The 19113-nt window shown below is 42.4% G+C and overlaps 1 protein-coding gene and 1 long non-coding RNA gene across 2 annotated transcripts in view; one reads left to right on the forward strand and one right to left on the reverse strand.

Moving 5' to 3' along the window:
• The window catches only part of NFIA (nuclear factor I A), a 597699-nt gene that overhangs the window by 491150 nt on the left and 87436 nt on the right, over window positions 1-19113 (reverse strand). The window lies entirely within an intron of this gene.
• On the forward strand, window positions 1912-18866 carry LOC144333130 (uncharacterized). Its single transcript, XR_013401530.1, has 4 exons — window positions 1912-2105; window positions 2585-2719; window positions 18010-18123; window positions 18238-18866. It is a non-coding gene; the product is annotated as an uncharacterized LOC144333130 (long non-coding RNA).

Raw genomic sequence — 19113 nt, forward strand, 5'->3', positions numbered from 1 at the left:
CTGCCCCTATGCTCGGGGAAGCTACTGGTGAGAGGAGTGAGATGCTGAATAACAAGGAGACCTATGACAGCCTGGTAACAGCTGGTCATGCCTGCTTGGGTTCAAATACTTGGCCAAGTGCTTAAAACTGTTTGGTCTTGGGTAAGTTTTTTTTTGTGTGTGTGTGTATCAGCTTTTCATCTGTAAAAGGAGATTTTGATATTTCTCACTTCATAGAGAGGTATTATGAGAATGTAATGATTATGTGTGTATGTGTGTGTGTGCATGCATATGTTCAAGTGTGTGTGTATATGTGTGTAGCTAAGAATAATCCCTGGTCCTCCAGTTAGTATGATTTGAGTATTTGCAATCATCATCATTACAAGGCCATGAAGTGAACTAATTTCCAGACACATAGCACAGACAAGAGTCACAGATTCTGAGAAGAGGGAGAACTTATTGTCAGCAGGAATGGTCAGGACAGGCTTCAATGAGGAGGTAAGATGTTAAGTGGATCTCGAAGGTTAGAATCACAGACTTGGGAGTTGAAGGGACTTCAGCATTCATGCAATCATACGACTTTATCTCATAGAGGAAATCTAGGACCACAAGGGAGAGGTGATCATGCCATGTTTATCCAGCTAGTTGGGGGCAGGGCCTTGACTGGAACCCAGGTCTCCTCCAAACGATGCCTGTCTGAATTTTTCTGGGCTAGATAAATTAGAAACCCTGCATCCCCAGTCCATACTGGTGCTCCCTCTTGTAGTCCTCACTCCAGTCTAAGTACTCTTTATTACCTTTCCTCTGCCATCTCTTTGGGAGAAATGCAAGTGAGCAATGAATGTGACAGTGATAGGAAAGACCTTCTACAGAAGCAAGGGACTTGATAATCTATAAACAGTTTCTGGGTAAAAGCCATGAATATGTATTGAGCACCTACTCTGAGGTGCTCACTAAATTTTCTCAATCTCCACAGTAACTGCTATCATCCTTTGCATAGATAAAAAACCAAAAGGCTTAGTTTTGTAGTATCTTAGTTTTGGTAATTTTCCCAAGATCTCACAAAAAGAAAATGTTTGAGCCAGGATCCGAACAATGGTCTATAAGATTCTTTTATCCACCCACCCACCCATGCACACACCCATCCATACACACACCCATTCATGCACACACTCATCTACCCACCCATCATCCATCTGCCTATCTGATCACTCATCTTTCCATCCAAGAAACCTTTACTGAGAGTGTGTTCCATGTAAGGCAGTGTGCTTTGTGGAATGGAGCTAAGGAGATACATATCCCCTGTCCTCATAGAGCTGAGTGGGGCCTCCTCGAGGGTACTGTTGGGATAGTGTTAGGGAGGAGAGTGATGAGGAAATGGTTTATGTGGAAACTGGGTACTTGGGAAGACCATGACAAAAGGATCAGTGGATTGCTCCCCCACTCCTGCTTCTAAGGTTGCAGATGAGTGCCCAGCTGGCCAGCTGGCCACTGGCATAGTCTGCCTCTTTGTGTAAAAACTAGTAGAATCACATATGTGCTGCTCCCAGATGCAGTCTCGGCACCAGCACCTTCCAAGCAGGAGGTTCTGTCATGGTGCTGCCTGCCAAGCCTTGTCCAGAGGACTGAGGCCACTTGGCCGGTTGCACTGGGTCCTGTGCCTGTGCAGAGACTGCCTCACCACAGCGGCTGGGGGCGGCAGGGAAGGGCAAGAGCTTCTTTTGTGTGTGTGTGTGTGTGTGTGTGTGTGTGTGTGTGTGTTTAAGCTGGAACGAAGCCCTTTTTCACTGCGCTCTGTACTTGAGATATTTCACTGAGTGGGAGACAAAGAGGCTTTGTGTGCTCTTCAAAGTGCTCTCTGCTGACTGTGATACACATCCAGGAAAAACCCAGACCAAAGCCATGAAGTCACCCCAAGTTCAAACCCAAAATGCAATTTGCAGTAGTTAGAAATGACAAAGGATGGGTGGTAGGATCCAGAGAATAAAACAGTGAAACCCAATGGACCTTAAATAGATCTGAGGGCAGTGATTTGATTATTTTGGGTGAAATCTTTTAAGAAAATTGTGCCAGATTCTTCACAGAAAATTTGGTAGAGCCTATGTTTCATCACTGGCCTAGCAAAGGTAAGACCCACTTTAATTTTCTTGGACTATTATTGTTTTTGTTCTTAGGGTGTATGTTAGGGAGAAGAGCAGGGAGGTAGTTTGTCAGATGTTGTTCTTTCCTTGTTAAGCTTCACCTGTTCTTAAGAGCAACTTGCACTTTGTCAGCCACAGAATAGTGCCTGCCGTTCCGGCTAGTGTTTTAGATATAATTGAATTGCTGGGACGCGTTAAACATCACAGGGTTTTTAGCGGAGAAATAATTTAATGATGTGGCCTTTAGGATTGTTAATTAGCACTGTCTGTATGAACATGTAACAATAACACCACCTACCGTAAAAGCGAATGTTCTACACTTCAGAACACTCATTTCTTTAGGGCTTCCCGCAGAGAAGCAGTCATTAACTCTTTTTTTGACAAATGCTTTTAGACATGCTCTGTAGGGCCGTGAATTCACCCTTCCCTCCAATCCTGAATCCTTCTCTGCATTTATCCACAAGGCAAGCTGGCTAACAGGGAAACAAGGAGAACTGTGTGCTCAGCCCTCCAGAGTGGCACGGATTATGAGGAGGTGATGGTCCTTCCCTGCCAAGATCCTGAGACACTGTCACTCCGGAATCCACAAAGAGATTCAGGCAAGGATGTGGGAAAGTTGGAGCCCTGCACGCTGTTGGTGGGAATGCCAAATGGTGCAGCTGCTATGGAAAACAGTATGGAGGTTCCTCAAAAAATTAAAAATAGAATTACCATATGATCCAGCAATCCCACAGGGTATTTATCCAAAAGAATTGAAACGAGGATCTTGAAGAGATATTAGCACTCCCATGTTCATTGCAGCACTATTCACAATAGCCAAGATGTAGAAACAAACTAAATATCCAACAACAGATGAATGGATAAAGAAAATGTGGAAAACACACACACACACACACACACACACACACACACACACACACACACACACACACAATGTTAGCCTTAAAAAAGAAACTCTAAAATATGTGACAACATGGATGAATCTTGAGGACATTATACTAAATGAAATAAACCAGTCAGAGAAAGACAAAACTGCATGATTCCACTTATGTGAGGCATCTAAAATTGCCAAATTCATAGAATCGAAGAGTGGAATGGTGGTTGCCGGGAGCTAGGTGGAGTGGGAAATGAACAGTTGTTAATCCATGGGCATGCAGGTTTAGTTAAGCAAGATGAATGAGCTCTAGAGATCTGCTGTACAACACTTTACCTATGGTCAATAATACTGTATTGTGCACTTACAATTTTGCTAAGAAGGTGGCCCTCATGTTATGTGTTCTTACAAAGTTTAAAAAGAAAAAATTAATGGGATTGGCTCACTGGAGGAGAGGCTGTTGGCTTGCATCCTGCCTGCCCTGCTGAAGGGAAAGGTCAGGGACTGGTTTCTCTGCTGGAGTTCAGGCGGGTCTGTCTGAGCCATGGGTCTGGAGGAGGCCTGCATAGGCAGCTCGCCACAGGTTTCTCTGGCTTCTTGAGAATAGAGCCTGATAATGATAGAGAGATGAGAGCTTCCCACTCCTTCTTCTATTTACTTAGAACAGCCAAGTGTTTCTTCAACCATCCACCATTCCCTTATGTCACGTGTCTTCTGAAGACACTTTACCTCTTCAGTGAGGCAAGAGCAGCAGCATGAAGGTATTTGAACACTAGATTGTGTCTTGTTCTTCCGTCAGCCAAACTTTTCCCTAGCCACGTTCTAGGCCTTGATGCCTCCAATGAAAATCCAGCTGTGGAAACCTCAGCTTCCAACATCTCACTCTCTGGCCACAGCCCGCTGTCCTGCTACCTCTCTTACTCTTTTCTTCTCACAGCCTTGTCTGGCCTCTGGTCCAGAGATGGCAGATGCCTCGTGTGATTGTTGCCACTCTTCCCAGCTCATTGAGAACCTCATAGACTGATCATGCCGCTCTCCTATTAAACCCAGAGGTTGCTTTGGAATCCTCAGCACAGGTTCCATCAACTGGAATTGACGCATGAAATGAAAATTATTTGCCATTCCAGCTCCATCTCCTTGATCCACTTTCTCTCAGCCCATCAGGCAGGACAGACTCTACACACTTGCATTTGAACTCTTCATGACACTCCTCCCCTTCCCTTGCACACACACATGCTGTGTCTGTCCAATGATGTGTTCTCTCCACTCTCTCCACTCTCATGCCCAGAGCGCTAAGTATTGTTGGAGTATTTTGCATTACGATGTATACTTAATGCCACAAAAAATGTGTGGTTTCTACTTCGGAACTGTCTTTTATTTGTTCTTTATTTGTATCTTCTTGCATTTCCCAGAGAAGCCTTCCAGAGCCTATCTTGCCTTTTCAGTCCCCCAAACCACACTGCCTCCCCTCCTTGTCTGTCAACCTCACCTCCTATTTCCCGGAGAAAACTGGCAGAGGCTCCCTGTGCCTCCGCCCCTGCCTCATCCCCCACCCTCTGCCCACATGCACCCTGTCTCTCCCTTTCAGAATCTTTGTTATCTTTCTGCCTAGAGTGCTATGGCCTCCCTCTTCTTTCTCCCGAGATGTTCCTTTTTCTTCCACACTCAGCAAAGGGTCATTTCCTTGACAAAACCTTCCTTTGCTAACTGACCCTCACCACAGGCAGGCTGGGAAGTTCCCTCCTCTCGCTTCCCTCCATATCTCATACATACCTATATTAAGGTATTAATTCCAGAAAATTGTCATCTCTCTCTCTTCTAGTCTACTTTTCATCCCTGACTCTAACAGTATCTGGAATAGGGGAATGATTCAAGTTGTATGTATTGAGTGAATGAATGAATGCATTGGGAAATTGAGGCAGCAAATAGATTTTGTCCATCGCCCAGAATTGGTCATCCTCTCATCCTTCCTGTTAAATTTCACTATCTGCACTTCTCTTTTTACAAATGATATTTATCATTTTCTATCATTGGTGTACTTATTTATGTACAAGTCTTATCATTCCTAGCACACTGCAGCTTCCTTGAGAGAGTTATCTAGATTGAAATCAACTATGTGTCTCCAAAAACACAGGAAGTCACACGTGTTGTTTTTTCAATATTTGTTGAATGAATAATTCTTAAGTTGTCCTTGTATTACTTAGAATAAGGGTCCATTGCAGGCTTGTTGAATTAAACTGAATTTAATCCTTTGTCATAGACATGCTGATGTGGTTTGTTGTGTCCCTACCCAAATCTCATCTTGAATTGTAGTTCCCATAGTACCCACATGGAGGTGTGGGAGGGACCCAGTGAGAGGTAATTGAATCTTAGGGATAGTCACCCACATGCTTCTCTTCTTGTGATAGGGAGTTCTCACAAGATCTGGTGGTTTTATAAGGGGCTTTTCCTCAATTTGCTCGACACTTCCCCTTCCTGCCATCATGTGAAGAAGGACGTGTTTGCTTCCCCTTCCACCATGATTATAAGTTTCTTGAGGCCTCCTCAGCCATGCAGAACTGTGAGTCAATTAAACCTCTTTCCTTTATAAATTACCCAGTCTCAGGCAATCCTTTATAGCAGCATGAGAATGGACTAATACAGTAAATTGATACCAGGTAGTGGGGTGCTGCTGTAAAGATACTTGAAAATGTGGAGGCAACTTTAGAGCTGGGTAACAGGCAGAGGGTGGAAGAGTTTGCAGGACTCAGAAGAAGACAAGAAGATGTGGGAAGGTTTGGAACTTCCTAGAGACTTGTTGAATGGCTTTGACCAAAATGCTGATAGTGATATGGACAATGAAGTCCAGGTTGAGGTGGTCTCAGATGGAGATGAGAAATTTATTGGGAACTTGAAAAATAGTAATTCTTGCTATCCTTTAGTAAAGAGACTGGTGGCATTTTGCCTCTGCCCTAGAGATCTTCAGAATTTTGAACCTGAGAGAGACAATTTAAGGTATCGGTAAAAGAAATTTTTTAAGCAGCAAGGTGCTCAAGAGGTGACTTGGGGCTGGGCACGGTGGCTCATGCCTGTAATCCCAGTACTTTGGGAAGCTGAGTCGGGCAGATTACTGGAGGTCAAGAGTTCTGAGACCAGCCTGGCCAACATAGTGAAACCCTGTCTCTATGAAAAATATAAAAATTAACTGGGTGTGGGCAGGGTGTGGTGGCTCATGCCTGTAATCCCAGCACTTTGGAAGGCTGAGGCAGGCATATCATGAGGTCAAGAGATCGAGATCACTCTGGCCAACATGGTGAAACCCTGTCTCTATTAAAAATACAAAGATTAGCTGGGCATGGTGGTGCACACCTGTAGTCCCAGCTACTGAGGAGGCTGAGGCAGAAGAATTACTTGAACCTGGGAGGCAGAGGTTGCAGTGAGCTGAGATTGTGCCACTGCACTTCAGACTGGTGACAGAGCAAGACCCCATCTCAAAAAAAAAAAAAATTAGCTGGGTGTTTTGGTGCACACTTGTAATCCCAGCTGCTCGGGAGGCTGAGGCAGGAGAATTGCTTGAGCCTGGGAGGCAGAGGTTACAGTGAGCCGAGATTGTGCCACTGCACTCCAGCGTGGGTGACAGAGTGAGACTCCATCTTGAAAAAATAAAATTAAATAAATAAATAAAAGGTGTGACTTGAATGTGGTTAAAAGCATTCAGTTTTATGTATTCACAAATATATTGTTTGGAAATGGAATTTATGTTTAAGAAGGAAGCAGAACATAAAAGTTTGGAAAATTTGCAGGCTGACAATGTGATAGGAAAGAAAAATCCATTTTCTGAGGAAAAATTCAAGCAGGCTGCAGAAATTTGCATAAGTAATGAGGAGCCAAATGTTAATTACCAAGACAATGAGAAAAATGTCTCCAGGACATGTCAGAGACTTTCACAGCAGTCCCTCCCATCACAGGCCAGGGGGCCTAGGAGGAACAAATGGTTTTGTGGGCTGAGCCCAAGGCATTGCTTCTCTGTGTGATCTCAGGACTTGATGCCCTGCATCCCAGGCATGGCTAAAAGTGGCCAAGATACAGCTGGGACTGTGGCTTCAGAAGGTGCAAGCTTTTAACCTCAGCAGTTTCCATGTGGTATTGAGCCTGTAGGTACACAGAAGTCAAGCACTGAGGCTTGGGAACCACTCCCTAGAATTCAGAGGATGTATGGAAATGCCTGGATGTCCAGGCAGAAGTTTGCGGCAGGGACGGAGCCCTCATGGAGAACCTCTGCTAGGGCAGTGTGGAAGGGAAATGTGGGGTTGGATCTCCTATACAGAGTCCCTACTGGGGCACTGCCTAGTGGAGTTATGGGAAGAGAGCCACTGTCCTACAGATCCCCAGAATGGTAGATCTGCTGACAGCTTGCACCATGCACCTGAAAAATCTTCAGACACTCACTGGCAGCCCATGAAGGAAGCTGGGAGGGGGGGCTGTACCCTAAAAGCCACAGGGGCAGAGCTGCCCAAGGCTGTATGAGCCCACCTCTTGCTGGATTTTGGACTTGCATGAAGACTGTAGCCCTTTATTTTTTGCCAATTTCTTCCATTTGGAACAGCCATATCTACCTAATGCTTGTATCCCTATTGTATCTGGGAAGTAACTAACTTGTTTTTGATTTTACAGGCTCATAGGTGGAAGGGACTTGCCTTGTCTTAGATGAGACTTTTGACTTGGACTTTTGGGTTAATGCTGGAATGAGTTAAGACTTTGGGGGACTGTTGGGAAGGCATAATTATATTTTGAAATGATATCAGGACATGAGATTTGGGAAGGACTGGAGATAAATGATATGGTTTGTCTGTGCCCTCATCCAAATCTCACCTTGAGTTGTAGTTCCCATAATCCCCATGTGTTGTGGGAGGGACCCAGTGGGAGGTAATTCAATCATGGGGGTGGTTACTCCATGCTGCTGTTCTTGTGATAGTGAGTGAGTTCTCAAGAGTTCTGATAGTTTTATAAGGGACTTTTCCCCCTTTTGCTTGGCACTTTTCCTTCCTGCCATCATGTGAGGAGGGATGTGCTTCCTTCCCCTTCCACCATGATTGGAAGTTTCCTGAGGCCTCCCCAGCCATGCAGAACTGTGAGTCTATTAAACCTTTTTCTTTATAAATTACCCAGTATTGGGCAGTCCTTTATAGCAGTGTGAGAACAGACTAATACATATGCCTAAATATCTAAAAAGACTCGAAAACTGACTGAATTGTTAAGTTCATGAGGGCAGGGATGGTGTGCCTATCTTGTTTAATATTGTTCCTAGCAGAATGACAAATACTAAAAAGTATTTGTTGATGAAGTAATGGATTTATTTTACCCTACCCTTAGGAAGTAGCAAACTCAGGTAGCTGAGACTAATTCTAGAACCACTTTTTATGACGTTCTCTAGAGTGGACAGCATTTTTTCCCTGAGTACAACTAACAAACCAAACGTCAGGAGGGGAGGTTGTCATAAGTCATTCACTCCCTTCCTTCATTCATTTGATGAATAAAATTCCTTTTTATTTAGGATAGAGGTAGAATTTTTTTGATCCTGAGACTCTGTTGTAGTCTTTGAGTCCCCACAATCACTAGCTCACACTGACAGACATGTTATCTTTCCTGCTTAAACACTTTCCTTAATAGATGGCATCTGGTGCCCTTAAACGCAAGTGCATTCCCACATGAGAGAGTGGCCATATTTCAGCTGTAGTGATGGGGTGGGCAGTGCTCTGTCAGATCAATTATGTACAAGACTCATCTTCTCTAAGGTTCTCTTAATTTTTTTTTCTCCTGACAGTTCACCTTGTGCCCAACCTTCTGTCTCCCCCAGTCAGACCTGAAGACGATTGCATGCTACTGGCTGTCTTCCCTCCTGAGAACACGACACAAAGGAATGCTCCCTGTCAAGTTCTTCATTATCCTTCTGATGAATTTCCCCTGATTTAAACAAGTTGGTGGTAGACAGACCTTTCTTGCATTTTCACAGACATGCCAGGAGGAAACCCAGCGTCTCTCAGTTGCCTTTAAATATATGAGGTAGTATCTCATTGTGACTTCAGTTTTCTTCTAGTTCACCTCATTTTCTATTTCTTCTGAAGTAGTAATGCCACTTTGACCACAGTGAACAGGGCAAACCGCCCCTGGGGCTGTTTAGAAGAGCACAGAGTTCTCTGCCAGTGGCTTCTCTCTTCTGTCTGGGTCAGCCTGGGCAGTGGTCAGGGGAGCTGTCTGGCTTCCTAGCAGGCGTTGTTGTTTGTGAAACTTTATAAAACCCTCTCCTGGGGTGTGCAGAGGAGGTGACAGCATCACATTCTGTTATTTCAGTGAAGTTTTTGTAGTCTGACTTGGCAGAAGCCGGTCAAAACATAATGAAAGCAGCTGGCAGGGGGCACCATGCGGGAGTATCAGAAAGGCAGCAGCTCCTGTCCACTTCCACAAGTGCAAAGTGGCAAGTGAGGTCAGCAATTTCCCCAATTACATTCAGGATGTGGATACTTCTTCATGTAGCTCACTTATACCTGATCTGAGCCAACATTATTGCTCCATCTGAAGTCCTGCAGTGGCCTCCCCTCTTGTCTCCCTGCATCCTCTTGTCCCCTCCAAACAGCAGTTAAAATTATGTTTTAAAAATGCAAATCATTGAAAATATTTCAAATGCTTCCATGGCTTCCTCTCTTAATTAGAATGAAATCCAGTTTCTTGTGATGGCCTGCCAGGCCCCAGAGACTTCGCTGCCCCTCCTTTCAGGCCTCCTCTTCTACCATTCCCTCACTCATCACTGCAGCCTCCTCCTCTTCTGTGGAGGCACCAAGTCCATTCCTGCCTTATGGCCTTGGCACTCGCTTTGTCTCCTGCCTAGAAGGTGTTTCAACCAAACCTTTGCAAGGTTAGTACCTTCTTGTCCTTGAAACCTCAGCTTATAGGCAACTTTCCCAGGTGAAACCTACCTGACCACCCAATATAATGCAGAATTGCCCATTTTGCCCTGGTTTATTTTCTGTATTGTACTTCCCTCTTGCAGGACTCTTCTTATTTATCTTATATTTTCCTCTATTATTATCTGCTGTCTTCAAAAGAAATTATTCCCATGACAGCCTTTTTTGATCATCACTTTGTATGTCCTCAGGGTTAAAAAAAATGCTTGCGGTACAGTCGGAGCTTAATAGGTATTTGTTGAACATTTGAATGAATGGATGTAGTCTTTGCATTCTTTTGTGTCTTCTTAGACTGCCACCTGTGTTTTTCATTTATACTTTCTTTTAGATGTAGTTGATTAGAGTTTAGGACCTGGATTCTGACAACAGTGTGTTCAGGGTCCCATTTTGCTGCATGCTAACTGAAGAACCCTTGGGCAAGTTAACGCTCCAAGCCTCAGTTGACTGATCTCTACAATGGGGATAATAATCACAGGGCCAACTTCTAAACTGGCTGTGAAGATCAAATGGGGTACTACTTGATTGACACCTGACACACAGCAATTGCTGATTAAAAATAAAAATTTGGCCAATTTATGCAGGGTAGAGTGTATTCAACTCAAAGCCTTGAGAGGAAAAATAGAGGCCCACAGAAAATTTTTAATCATAGACCTTGGTGCTACAGTTATCTGGATTGTTTTTTTTTTAATTTATTTTATTACAGGGTCTCACTGTGTCACCCAGGCTGGAGCACAGTGGTGCAACCATGGCTCCCTGCAACCTTGAGCTCTTGGGCTCAAGCAATCCTCCCACTTCAGCCTCCTGAGCAGCTAGGACTACAGGTGCATGCCATCATGCCCAGCTAATTTGTGTGTGTGTGTGTGTGTGTGTGTGTGTGTGTGTGTGTGTGTGTGTGTGTGTATTTTTGGTAGAGACAGGATTTTACCATGTTGCCCAGGCTGGTCTTGGCCTTCTGGGCTCAAGTGGTCCTCCTGCCTCAGCCTCCCAAAATGCTGAGATGACAGGCCACCATTTGAGTGTCTTCTTTACTTTTTGTTTACTTCTTTGTAATGTGAAGAAAATTATACACTCCTTGTAGGGTTGAGGTGACGATTAGAGGCCATCCTTACCAAAAGTCCAAGCTGGTGCCTGGTTTTGGGCGCAGTAAGCAGCAGCCACTCTGACTGTGTCCTTGCTTCCTGGGTGGTGAGATTTGCAGTGTGGAGAGGAAGAGAAGGGAAGCAGACAATCTAGCAATCTGTGGAAATTCTTTTTGAACGCTTTGATAAGCTCAGGCCCAAGGGCTGTCTCATTTGACTTCCTCTTACTCACCTTCCTGTCTGCTTGGCAGTCACCAGGCTGGAAGCCATGCTGTGGCCCCTCACTGGTGGGTCAGTATGTTTTATTTCCCCTCAATCCTCTCTAATGAAAAGCACTCGCATCCAGTAAATCTTTCCTTTGCTCTTATTAAAGCACTTGATGTTGGTTATTGAGGTCTGTTCCAAGGTAGGTAAGAATCAATAAGGCGATCCACTTAATCACTTCAGCAATCAACAAGCTATTTTCTTAGCTTGCACTCTGGCCACTGCCTGCAGAAATCCAGGGGCTTATCAGGCCCTTGTAACCCAGGGAGCTGCCTGGAGACTTTCCCTTTCATTTCCCTCCTCCCTGTCAACCTCATGAAGTCCCAAGTGTTCTGAAACAGCCCTGCCCTCTGCTTGGTCTCAGGGCTGTGTTGGGTAAGATAATGACAAGCCTGTGCTTCTATTTGTACTCTTGCCATTAAGGGCTCCAACTGTGTCTGGGCTGTGGGCAGTCGATACCTGATTACAGATAGTCTCGTTTTGGCCATTGTGGCTTTGCACACCTGGGCAGGGCAACTGCTTAAATGAGGGTGACACTATTCCTACTGGGCCAAGCCTTTCTCCCACCTCAGTATTCAAATTTCACTATCACCGGGAAACTCCCAGGAAAAGGATCAGTCGTTTGCTCCTTGTAATGTTTTGAACATAGGTTTACTCTAAGGCATGCTATACCATATTCAAGCTCTGTCCTGTTTTCCAGACAGCCTGTGATCTCCTTAAAGACTGGAGCTGTGTCTTAGTCATCTCTGCATTATCAAGACCACCCCAATGCCTGACCTGCAGGAGCTCAGTTGCACTTATTGAAAAGAAAGAAGGAAGGAAGGACAATAAAAAGGAAAGAATGAATTTTTTTTTTATAGTCCTGGAAAACAGCATGGTTCCAAGTCCTGGCATTGCCAATAATTGCTGGGTGACCTTAGGCAAGATAAAGAATTTGTTTCAGACTCAATTTCCTTATCTGTTAGTGAATTAGATAATCCCCCAAATTCTTTCCAGCTCAAACATTTTGTAATCTTATGCCTGTAAATCTATGGTTACCAACTCTTTCATACCCAAAGCCACTTTATATAACAAGTATTTTGAAATCTCCTTTTGCCAACATGAAATGAAATGATTCAATATTACAACCTACCTTCATCCAATTAGGAAAAAAAATACCCTAACTGTAATTTAAAGGGGAAATAAAAGGAAAACAATTTATGATAAAATAATACATATTCCTTTATGTAAAAGTATGGCTAGTACCAGAAGATATGATGAAGGAGTCAGAACTTCACACTACTCTGCTGAATCACTTTGAATGATGTGACAGTTACAAATGCAGAGTGATGCAGGTAGGTTACTTTGGTGCCTCATATGCCACAAGAAGTACTGATGTTGTTACAGTTAAACTAGCAGCACACAACATTTCCAGAATTGACATGGTAGTCATATTCCTGGAAAATTCAAGATATGTAAAGCAAAGGTAGATTTTAAGCTAGATAATTAAAAAAACAGGCTTTTCAGCCATATAAATATCTGTGGAACATTCAAAAGCTCTCTGAGAAGCAGAAAGATTCTTCATAGTTCAGAACTGTCCGTGCCATTGAAGATCTCTGGAATCCTTGGCTCCTGCCCACTATGAACCAGCAGAACCTCCTTGTACCAACCAAGAACCTGCCCACCTACCAAATATTAAAAACGCTATCCACAGGGTGGTATCATTTCTTCCAGGAGTTAGTGCTCTAAGCTTTAAAATGTTCTGAGCAGAGCAGGCTTCAAGGATGAACAATCTGTGTAGTCATCAGGGCTCCCTGCTCTTTGAAGGATCATGTGCTTGAATGCTCTGTTGTTACTCTCCTGAATTTCTTAATGATTTTTGAATAAGGGTCCTTATGTGTTCACTTTACAGCAGGCCCTGCAAATCATGTAGCCAGTCCTGGCTATGTATTATGACAGCATTGCTGTATTCCTAAGCATCTGAGAGATGTTTAGTGTTGAAACGACTAGTTTCCTTTGCCTAGTAGTGCTTTCTTTTAATTAGCTAGGATATCCTTAATTACTTTAATTAATTAATTTGTTCATTTATTAAACTAATACACACTGAGCTTCTATTATACACCAGGTAGACTCTGGAGTCAGAAGACCTGAACCGCGATCCTAAAAGAGCTTATAGATTCTTGGATTCTCTGACTTTAAGATGGAATTATTAATAATAACTCTCTTTACTTATTGTACAGAATAAGTGTGAATTTAAAAAGATAGAGCATTTGGAAGTAAATTGTACACTATGACATAAATGTCAGTTGCTAATTTTATTATTGTGCTACTCTTTCTATCTTTGAAGTAAAGTTTTCTACTTTTCTTCATTTAGATATCATGGAACATGATGCTCTTGGCAGGACACCAAATATCAACTTTCCTACAAAAATCAGAAAACAGAGTAATTGGGTTCAGCAGAATCTTTCAATTTGGGTGTTACTAGTGTAGACTTCATGATAACTCAAAATAATTTTATCTAATTTAAAAAAAGATATGTTAAATTGAGTTTGTCACATAATCATGGAAGTTTTGGGCTGATATAGACTTCAAAAAATTATCCAGTGCTTAAATCTGCTATAAAATCCCTACTGAGTATTTCCAGAACCAGCTTTGGTTAATTCCTGTGATGTGTCCTTTGGAAGCATGTGTGCCCTATGCTAGGAACATTTAAAAAAGCAATTAAGTATGTTTGTATGTGAATTACAAATTATTCTCATCCACTCATTAGAGCAGGGCAGGGCAGCATGCCTTCTACTAGGCAATACTTACTTAATTTAGTTGTATTTTATAGTAACAAAATTTCTCTGAAAAGATATACTTTATAATTCACACTTTTCACAAATTCAGCTCACCCCAAACACCTACTTTTTTAATAGTAAGGTATTACCATATTATGAAGAAATTTAAAATGTAGGGAGTGACTTTCACAAGTATTAGAATCTACTGGGATATAGTTAGTTGGTTCGGAGATTATTAAGCAGCAACAATTTGTGCTTGGGAGGGAGATGAAAGCTAGTCTTGCCTTAATTTGTTGGAGTCATGGGCTAAGTCACAGTAAGGTCCAGGCACAGGGTCATGTCAAGGCATGATCCTAACTCTGTTATCTACAGGAAGAGAAAGGGCCATTATACTTTGAGACTGGGATTCTTTCCTTTGTAGTAGGTTTATGAAAATATAATTGAGAAGAGTCGCATTTTCGTATGCACTGCTGGCTGTCTATGGTTTGTACGTGAGAATTTGAAAATGGATATCTTTTGATAACATTAAGAAAATGACAGATTTTATTTATTTAGATAGTTTTATATGCAAACCTACTTATATACATATAGATGTGTGAGCGAACACATGTGTGTTTGTAACAGGAGGCAGGAAGAGGTGAAACAGTAATGCCCTTTGATAATACCAGGTGTGATGGGCTATTGAATGGTTTCCTATTGGAAGGATTCAAGCACCTCGCAAGCAGAAAGTGACTCTCCGTGTCCAAAGGGGTGTGAAACTTCTCCCACTGCTGAACCTCACAGGATAGAGAAACGATACAGCTCTCTGAAAGGGTGGAGTGGCAGGGGGTTCAGGTTAGGGGACAGGGAGCTGCAGGAAAATGCTGAAGGTGTTTTCAGAGTATGTTGGTGGGAATCAGAGTTTTCCCTAAAAATAAATTATTTAACGCTTGGAACCTAGTGTTTAAAGACTGAGTTCTAAGAAAGTGTGCAGGCAAAGACTAAGGGCTGTGAAGCAAGAAATGAGCATTCCTGTGTGGAAAGCTTGGGAGAGAAGACTCGGGGGCCACAGGAAACACAGAGAGACTGTTCTGTAGCCTCATTAGTTGCACGATTCTTCAACAAACCCGCACCAGACTCACCGCGGAACGCATTAAAAAAATGCTAATTCCTCAGCCCCACTTCAGGTCTGGTGATTTTGGAATATGTGGTTTTAAGCAAGCTTCCTGGATGATTGTTAGTCACACTGAAGGCTGAGAATGAGGAGGAATGGAATAATCATTGGTGTAATGCCTGTCTGCTCTCTATGTCTTCTATGAGAACAAGGACTGGGTCTTGTTCTGCAATGTTTCTCCGGCACCTCATTCAGCCCATCGACCATCAAAACCATTCAATAAATAGTTTTTGAATAATTAGATGAATGAATGAATAAAAGGAACTATAAACTGATATGATAGCCCACTCCATACCTTTTATAATTCTTTGTCTTTTGATAGTAAAGGCCACAGGTTCTAGTTCGTATTTAAGAAGGGGGTTAGACATTTTCAACGAAATCCATTCGATGTTTTAAAAAAATTCTGCTTCTAAGAGCTTTGAAGTATTGTTATATATAGGTATCTTGATTAGGTGGATTCTTGCTGACTATTACAGTACAGATGCTGGCGCTAAGAGCGGGAAACTCCAGGTGTGCGCAATGTTAAGAATTCTTTGTTAATTAAATTTGTTTCTGTCTGCTGTCTATTGCACACCTAGCTAGAGGGATTTTGGGGAAACATGTATGAACTTACAGTTAAAATCTGGAAGAAAGAGTTCAAAGACAGAGCACATCATATTGTGGTGGTTTGAACATCTTTCAACTCCCTCCCTGTTATGCAACTGAAGGATACAGTGGAGCTGCAACCTAACCCCAAACCCTTCTTCCCCAGACAGAGGATTTTTTCATAAAATCCACTCAGGCCCTTCTTCTCATGTTCTCCATACACTTCTCACCAGAAAAAAGAAATCATTCATATCTAACAAAGGGTCTTGGATTCTTCAGATAGTTTCCATTATAAGTTTTTGGCACCGTTATTACTCTCAGCTCAAGTTACCTTTCTGATCCCTCTTCTTTCATCTGCTGAAAATGGATTATTTCCTTATTAGCTCGAAACCCTTACTGTTCACTGGAAGCAGGCCTGTGTACGAACAATGCTACCCCTGGCATATTCCTGAAGTTCCCCGGTTGTTCAGAAACTTGCCCTTAAAGCAAGCTTTCCTGAGAGTGGAATGACAGTGTCTTTTCAGGAAAGGGCTGCTATCACCAGAAAACTGTCTAGACCCTTGCCTTGAGAAGGCTGAGCACTGCCAACAAGTGCTGGAAACCATAACAAAGTGTTTTCTGTGAAGGAGATGTCTTATGGGTTGGCTTCATTTGGGGTTCATGGGTCTAAGAGGCACAATGAGGAGACTTGGGAGTCCTTCCTACACAGCTTCAGCCAGAGATTTTCTGCTTTGAACTATTTCATCATGGAAATTCGACTTCTTGGTTCATTTGGAAAAAAAAAGATCTACTTCCTAAATATTTTAGAAATCACTTTATAGACTATCTCAAATTTGAAATATTTTCTGAGGTTCTTTACCAGGGTTCATGGATATTATTCAAGGATATTTGAATTTAGATGAGAAAAGAAATTATGCCTTTATGTTCACTAATCTCTAAAAGAAATTTATCATGTCTACTAATTATGATGGAGAGCAATAATATTAGCAATGGAGAGTCACAGTAATATTAGCAAAAACCAGGACTTTGTCATCACTAGAAATCACAGATATCTTCATATCACATTGCAGTCGTTGAAGATGTCTTGAAACATTATTTACATTTACCACTATCTTGAAATTCTGGTAAATATTAATCCCTCTAATAGAGCTTGCTTTGTGATGCATGAATACAGAAGCACTATTCTTGCTATAGCACACTATTCGAAATATTTTGATACATGGATTTGGTAGCTATCTATTTGATAATGTGTATATATTTGATCACAACATACATAGTAACTTTAGTTGCTCAATGTACTTCCTTCTTTTATGTATTTAAAATACTACTCTGAAAAGAGGTCCATGATTCACCAGACTGTTAAATGGGTCCATAGCATAAAGAAGTTCAGAACCCCTGAAAGCAACTCAGGGTCTGCATTTTGTGGTTGTAGTAGCTAATGAGTTGTGAGAAGTAAAAAGAGCCCTTGACTTGAAATCAAGAGGTCTGTGTTTGAGTCTCAGCTCTGCCACTTAACAGCTAAAGAGCAAGTCATGGGCTGCTTTGAGCTCCAGTTTCCTTACTGTTATAGGGAAATAGAAACAATGGCCACCTTGCGGGGTAATTGGCAGGGTGAGACCAATGGCTTAGGATCTCTTTGTCTTTGGTCTTCCTAACTCAATTTTTAAACATCATACACATGCATGCATTTTTCTTTTGAAATAGAGTCCTGATGATATTATTCCACCCCTGCCTATAGGATATAGTCCAGCACCTCAGCCCAGCACAAAGTTCTGGAACCTTCTCCAACAGTGCTCCCCACTCAACCACTTCAGCCATAAGGAGCTTTTTATCATTTCCTTATCACATCATCCTTTTCCTTCCCTTAAGAACCTTGTCCATTCAGTTGCCTGCCCTTGGAATAACTGTTCCAGCTTTTCCATTCAGAAAATGTACACTCAAATTGTGCCCTTCTCTCTGCAGCTCTGTCCCTGGTTCTCTCAGCAGACTCCCTCTTCCTCAATGCTCCCAGGGACGTGCTCTGCTCCTCTATTATAACATTTGATACCTGCTTATATTAATTCATTTTTACCATGTTTGATTCTCTCATTCTCATTTATATTATGATTTTTTTTCAAGCTTGGGATATGAAGCTGCATTAGGGAGAAAGCTTGCACAGCTTAAAAAACACGTTGATATTACCATCACATTGAGTGGATGTTGGTCATTGTATTTCTTTTATTTTGGAATTCCAGATACTGTGAAAGGATTTGAGGGTTTTTTTGCGAATCCAAAGATGGCATTTACAAAAGGTGGAGAAGCAGTTCCCTATTGAGGGACATGCATACAAAAAGTGGATGACAACACATGTGAGCATTTCCCATGTGCATTCTGGGGAGGCACAAGCAGTGGAGCCTTGACCGGGGGTGGGCATCTTCCTTCAGAAGTTCCAAAAAGCCTTTCTCTCTCTCCTTCTTTTTCAGCCCATAGAGTTCCCAGGGAAGAATGAACCCAGATTCTTGACCTGCAGAGGTGGTGTACTGCCTGGAGAAGTCACTGGCTGGCAACCGTGCTATTCTGTCTGTCCACCTAACTGTGGGCTCCCAGATCACCACTGCTATGGGTAGGGGGCTGTAGGGTGGGCCTGCTCGGGCTGACAGGCTAGCTGTGCTCCCATACCAGAGGTGGGAGAAGGAAATCACATCTGGTGTGCAGCTATGTCATGCCAGGCACTGTGCTGTGTATTGCACACATCTCAAACCTTGTGACAAACGTGTAAGGTATTTTTTTACATATTACAAATGAAGGAACTGGGCTCAGAAAAGCTGCATTATTTGCCCAAATTGCAGCAGTAATGCTGAATCCAGGTTAATCTGACTCCACAACCCATGTTCTTTTCACTACATTCCCATATCCTTGTTCCCCCTACTGTCCTCACTGGTCAAGGTGAGCTTGGTCTTCCACAAACAGGCTAGAAAAGTATGCTTACTTATCTTTAACTTTATGCTTTTAAACTAATTCTTACAAAATATTCTCTGGATAAGTCAAAGACAATGGGAATGTGTATTTCTAATACATTAATTATACTACATTATTGGTTTACACAATGCCATCACTTCGTCATCTTCTTTGACACAACATCCCCCTCCCCTCTAGTTTATAAATGAGGACGTTGAGGCACAAAATGGTTAAGTGACTTGCCCAAGGGGGAGATTTGTCCAATCATAAAGATGGGCCTGAACTTTTTCTACTTTGCATTCTGACTTGAAAGGCAGGAAACATATGCTCAAGAGGGAGATCTCACAAAATTTCATGTCAGATTGTGCTCTCGCTAATTTAATCCTGTCATTCCTGGTTAT

The sequence above is a fragment of the Macaca mulatta genome, chromosome 1, assembly GCF_049350105.2.
Source record: "Macaca mulatta isolate MMU2019108-1 chromosome 1, T2T-MMU8v2.0, whole genome shotgun sequence".
Taxonomy (NCBI): domain Eukaryota; kingdom Metazoa; phylum Chordata; class Mammalia; order Primates; family Cercopithecidae; genus Macaca; species Macaca mulatta.